This window comes from Octodon degus, unplaced genomic scaffold (assembly GCF_000260255.1).
Source record: "Octodon degus isolate 3935 unplaced genomic scaffold, OctDeg1.0 scaffold00124, whole genome shotgun sequence".
Taxonomy (NCBI): domain Eukaryota; kingdom Metazoa; phylum Chordata; class Mammalia; order Rodentia; family Octodontidae; genus Octodon; species Octodon degus.
The window spans coordinates 7,971,673-7,978,203 of NW_004524700.1; the positions used below are offsets into that span (position 1 = coordinate 7,971,673).

General features: G+C 36.0%; 1 pseudogene; it reads right to left on the minus strand.

Annotated features, from left to right (window-relative positions):
• Window positions 1-5,613: 5,613 nt before the first annotated feature.
• LOC105743418 lies at window positions 5,614-6,123 on the minus strand (annotated as a pseudogene).
• Window positions 6,124-6,531: the final 408 nt, after the last annotated feature.

Genomic DNA, 6,531 nt, shown 5'->3' on the forward strand with positions numbered 1-6,531 from the left:
TGGATGGTTAAGACCAAGGTAAAGCAGGACCTATGCAACAAGAGTTGTAGCTTTTGGGTCTGATAAGGTCAGTGAAATCCCCTCAGGATTTATCCAGAGATCCTGTACCTCAGATTGTAGAACCTTTGTCAGTGTCAGCCATGTGGATGAGTCACGGCCACATCCCTACTCATCCGCGAAATGCAAATTAAAACAACATTGAGATATCATCTCACCCCAGAAAGAATGTCTATCATAAAGCAATCACCCAACAACAAATTTTGGAGAGGCTGTGGGGAAAAAGGAACACTTCTCCACTGCTGGTGTGAATGTAGACTGGTGCAACTGTTATGGAAATCAGTATGGAGACTGCTTAGAAAAGTTGGACTGGAAATCCCATTAAAGCAGCTATTCCTCTACTGGGAATTTTCCCAGAGGATCTGACAAATCATATCATAGCGATATATGTGTGCCTATGTTTATAGCAGCACAATTTTTGATAGCAAAATCTTGGAAACAACCAATATGCCCATCACCTGAGGAATGGTTGAAAAAGATGTGGTAGTTTTACACCATGGAGTTTTATTCAGCTATTAAGAATGATAAACTTGAAGCCTTTATGTTGAAGTGGATGCTACTTGAACATATACTCATAAGTGAAATAAACCAGACACACGTGTAAATATATAGTCTCCCTTGTATAAGATCAAGGCCTTTTGCAGGAAAAGTACATGTGCAGTATAACAGAATGATCTATAGCTGCTGCACATCTTGAACCCCCAGACTTAGTCTGCAGAACTGGCTTTCTTCATGTCAAATGATAGCACAGTGCTTTTTAAGCAAATAATTTATACGTTTGAATAGGTAGAACAATAAATGTCAAACTACATAACAATGTCATGTAAACAACAGTGCACGTAAATGTGATTGATTAAGGTAGGTGAAAATCAGCAGTATTTCCATTTCACACAAAATGTTATAAGCATTTTGAATCAAATAAGGATATTGGATTAATGAAAATGTAAACTTCTAGAAGCTTTGATTTGAACATTTTGCCTCTTTCACAGAGAGCAAATTGGTCAAGCAATGGCCATGACATGGCTGACACTCACAAAGGATCTACAAACTGCCATATAGGGTTTCAGGTTAAATCCTGAGGGGATTTTACTGACCTTATCAGGTGCAAAAGTTACATTTCTTATATATACCTTGTTTTATTTTGGCCTTAACCATCCAGTAGAAAAGTATGAAAATGAAATATAAAAAGTAAAGCCACATTGATATGCTGAGCTCTAAAGAGCTCAAGTCAACAACTTTGGACATTGCCAGTCTTATGAAAAACCCAGTACTATTATGGAATACTGGACTATATTGGGAGATTCTGCTGAATTCAAGCACCGACAATATTTAAATGACAATGGAATGTCCATCTCTGAGAAAACTAGCCAAAAAATGGATAGAAATGAACACCCCTTTTGTATCTACATATTCAAAATAGTTAAGATAGCTGTACAGCTCCATTCTCTTAATTCAATGAATGAGTTTTGTTATAATAGTGTTTGAGACAGGATATCATGTCTGCATCTTGTACAATGAATAACCACTAAGACAACAATATGCATTGTATTAATTATTAAAAATGTGCCAGTAAAAAAAAAGTAGGTGAAAACAATAGAGGGAAAGGAGGGCATCTTTCCAAGAAGTCAGGTCTTTGACAATTAATAGCTCCAATACAATCTCAAACCTAGAATTGTTTCCTTAATAAATAAATAAATAAATAAATAAATAATTGTTATGCCTTCTTTATGGCAAATATGTATTATTTATTTATTATTTATTTTGTACAGGGTCTCACTACACAGCTCTAACCCATAGTGATCCTCCAGTTGTCAGCCTTCCTAGCGCTGGGATTACGGGTGTGCACCACCATGCCAGACTATACGTCTCTTTCTTTCTTCTTTTTTTCCCATTTATGGTACCTGGGATCAAACTTGGGACCTTGCACTTCCCAGGTAGGCACTTATGCTGCTGAGCTATTGCCCTGACCCTAAATGTTTCCTTAAAAAAAGGGGAAAACAATCTCATGAATAATTTTTAGTTGGCTCATCATTTTGGGGGATTAGAAAAATTATTTATCATATGGCTATATTTGCTATTAATAACTCTGATGTCTGATATTTTCAACATAAATGTAATTAAATGAGATGGAACTTGACTTACATTCCTTCCATGATGAATATTCATTCTACCTGTGCTGAGATGGCTACCTCAGGTTTATTTAAACCACTTACTTTTTCTAAGTTAATTTTCTTGGTACACTTTTTATATACATAGTGATTACATTCATTGCAGGGAGTTTGTACCTCTATATAGCTTGATTCTTCATTTTTCTATTCTCTTCCTCTCCCTTCAACATTTTTTCTCCTCCCTATTCACATAACTTTTGTTTCTATTTTTCTCATTTATTGTCTTTTTTCTTTTCTATTTATTTTCTTCCTCATTCCCCTTCCCATTTTTCCCTCTTCCTACTTCCAAATATCTATTATCCATTTTTTCTCTCATTTGTTCAAAGAAATAATGTGATAGCTACACATGAGTATCTGATTTATTTCACTTATGAGCATGGTGTCAAGTTGTATCTAATTACATAAAAATGTCTCAAGTTTGTCCTTCTTTATGGCAAAGTAGTACTCCACTGCAAAAAAACACCATATTTCTTTTTTACCCATTTAATGACTGATGGATTGATTTTTGGGCTATTTCAAAGATTTAGTGATTAAAATTGTGGTAGTATAAACATAAGTGTACATATAGCACTTTGGTTTGATGCTTTTAACTCTTTTTGGAATATAACAAGAAGACAAATAGCTTGATCAAATGGAATCTCTAGTTTTCACTTTTTTGAGGAATCTCCATATGGATTCCATCATTGCTGTACCAATTTACACTCTCACTAACAGGGGAGAAAGTTTTTTTTTTTTCTTACTAGCCTATTCAGCATTTGCTCCTGGTTGATTTCTTGCTAATAGCCATTTTTCATAGAGCGAGATGCATTGTAAGTATTATTTTAATTTACATTTCTGAAATAAATGATGATGTTGAATATTTTTATATATTGATTTGCTATTTGTAATTCTTCATCTGAAAAATGTCTATTTACTTCAGATGCCTGTTTTAATTGGAAGTTTTATTTGCAGGAGTCTGATTTTCTTGCGTTTTTAAAAAATGTATTCTAGATATTAGTCCTTTTAATAAAGAATAGCTTGTAAATGATTTTTCCTATTCTGTGAATTCTCTATTTACTCTGTTGGCAGTTCTTTTCTTGTGTAAAAGGTTTTTCCATATAATGACACCCCAGGTTTTGGTATAATATAGCCTCTGTGATTTGGGTTTTGTTCATAAAGTCTTTGCCTAGGCTTATGCCTGTAGAGTTCTACATATTTTTTCTCCTAATAGATTTAGTGTTTCTATTCTAATGTTTAGATTTTTGAACCATTTCAGTTTTGGTCTAGTGCATGGGAGGAGGTATGTGTCTAGGTTTATTCTCTGATCTGTGAAAAGGTAGTTTTCATAGTACCATTTATTAAAGAGGCTCTCTTCCAGTGAACACCTTTGACTCTTCTTTCAAAGATTAGGTGGCTGAATGTGTTTGAATTCGTTTTTACATCTTCTATTCTGTTCCTTTGATCCTCAGCTCATTTTTTTTGCCTGGACCATGTTGTTTTAAATCACAATAGCTTTGTAGTACAATTTCAAGGAAGGTATATCATGCTCCGTTTTGCCTCTGTTTCTTAGAATTGCCTTTGCTATTCTAGGTTTCTTCTGGTTCCAAATGAAGTTTAGGTTTTTTTCTAAGTTTTTAAGGTATAATGTTTATATTTTTTATTGGGATTGCATCAAATATGCATAAGGATGACCATTTTCACAATATTGGTTCTTCCTATGCAAGAACAGGGATATCTTTCCATTTCCTGATATCTTCTTGATCTCTTCTTTCTCTTAGATTGTTCCCTTAACAATTATATAGTGTACATTGTCTCTTCTTATTAGTATTTGTTTGAAATCATTCTTTCTCATGTAAATAGAGTAGTTATCCATGTTTCTTTCTGGGTTCATGTCACATGGAGTATTATTTTTCATCTTTTATATTTCAGCCGATACGTTTTGGGTTAAATGAGTTATTGTTGGATCTTATTTCCTTTTAAAAATCTTTTCAAAAATAATTATATCAGTACATTTTAGAATACATAATGATAACATTCATCAGGGAATTTGCACCTGTACATATGTATCTTGATTGTTCTTTTTACCCAACCCCCTCCTCTCCCTTCAACCTCTCATCCTCTGATTATTTACCAAAACATTTTTTCTGTTATTTTGCTTCTATTCTTTTTGTGTTTCTTTATGTTTCTTTAACGTTATCCCTTATTTCCCTTTCCATTTGAATTTTCATTCCTACTTCCCAAAATCTATTATACATTATATTTTTTCACACCAGAGAAACAATGTGATATTTAAACATGTGTATGCATTTTGTCTCACTAATATGGTCTCAAAGTGCACTTACTTACCAAGAAATGTCTCAAATTCATCCTTATTTATGACAAAGAAATACTCCATTGTATAAAAATCCACAACTTGTTTATCATTCCTATTTTTTGTTACTAAACATGTATTGAAAGCCGTAAGAGGTTCCACAACACCAAATAAACCAGTTTTGAAGTTTGCCAAGGTAAATTTAACAGTTCCAGCTTCTTCAGTTTTTATTAAAATACAAAAGAACAAAGTAGAGGTTGTCTTTTCTGATGGCAAATAGGACCCTTGAAGGCTGAGAGAGGAAGTTACTCCACACATGGGGGTTGGTGCTCCAGGACTGTGGTTTGGAGTGGACCAACTGAACCAGCTTACACTTGCTCCTGCTGGTGAGACCCAGACTTTGACCAATGCAAGTCCTGAGTGGGCACTGGGAATAGGCTACCACTCCAGGTGCACTGTCATACCTCTTATAGCCCTCCCCGCTACCCCTAGTTGGCCATGTGAACATGAGTACAAACACAATGATATGGAATGCAGGTGACTCAAAGACAGGTGGGCCACAGGGTCTTGACTATGACCATGCTGTGGATGGCATTTTTTTGGTCACGTTTCTGGAGTTCCCAGAGGAAAAGCTGATCTGATGATCAGGTTGAATTGCACTAGGAATAGTCTCCCTTATGTGTGTTCACCTCATAATTTTAAACTATTTTTAAAAAATGCACTGAGTTTGGGTTATACACCAACCACCAAATGTATCCTGACACCAATCTGCAGCGCAGTAGCTCCTGGAGGCCAGGAGCCCATGCATCCAATTCCCTTCTCAGTACTAACAGTGAGTTTTTTTTTCAATAAAAAAGGCTGAGTAATATTGCATAGGAATACCAGAAATTACCTTAGTGGGAACAGAAACTATTTACATTAAATAAAAACCTAGCTAGGGGTTGCATCTTCACATGTACAGCATGATGCATGCATCCTGTGACCAATCCATGGAGACAGCTTCTGGCACTCAGAACCAAAAAGTCACAACGTTTGCCACATGACAGGAAAGTGGAGGGCAGAGGAGAAAGTGAGGAGAATGGGAGTTTTGTTTCACTTCTAGTTCTTGAGCTGATTGGAGAGCCAAGCCAATTCTTCATAGAGCCTATCCCCACTGGTGGCACAGGTGGCCTGAATGTACCATTTCCTGTGTCACAGAGAGTGCAGCCCCAGCTTGTCTGTGATTTCAGCTGCATTCATGACATTGGGGAGCTCCTGCTTGTTGGTAAACATGAAGAGGACAGCGTCATTGAGCTCATCCTCAACCAGCATCCTCATGAGCTCCTCATGAGCCTTGTTCACATGCTCTCTGTCATTGCTGTCCACTACAAAAATTAAGCCTTGGGTGTTATAGAAGTAGTGGCACCATAATGTCAAATTTTATCCTGACCACCGAAATCCCACACGGTGAAGCTGATGTTCTTGTATTCAACAGTCTCCACATTAAAATGTATGGTAGGAATGGTGGTCACAATTTCACCAAGCTTCAGTGTGTAAAGAATCATCGTCTTTCCAGCTGCACTGAAGCCCATCATGAGAATGTCCATTTCTTTTTTTGCCAAAAAGGCTATTGAAGAGTTCCCCATGCTTGTGAATGCATGAAGCTGACACTGACCAGAGACATCAGCAGTAGCTGCTCCCTATCATTCATATTTTGATTGGCATTTGAGCTACATGAAGAGTTAGGAATATTTTTGGCTCCAGATTTTGTATTTCCCCTATGGGCAGTACTCTTCTTCCATTTAAATGAGGAGAGGACCTTCACCTTTATTCAAATATTATTCATTGTACACTATTCATAGTTAACACTCCCAAATTTAATACATTGCATCTGAAGTCCTTGATGAACCCTTCAATAAAGCAATATTGATACTTCAAGAGTGTTCAATAAGTAGTTTTGAAAGAATAAAATGAATAAATAAACCTTACAAGCCAGGAAATTAGGAATACTTTGTGAGATAAAAGCTACTATTTTTT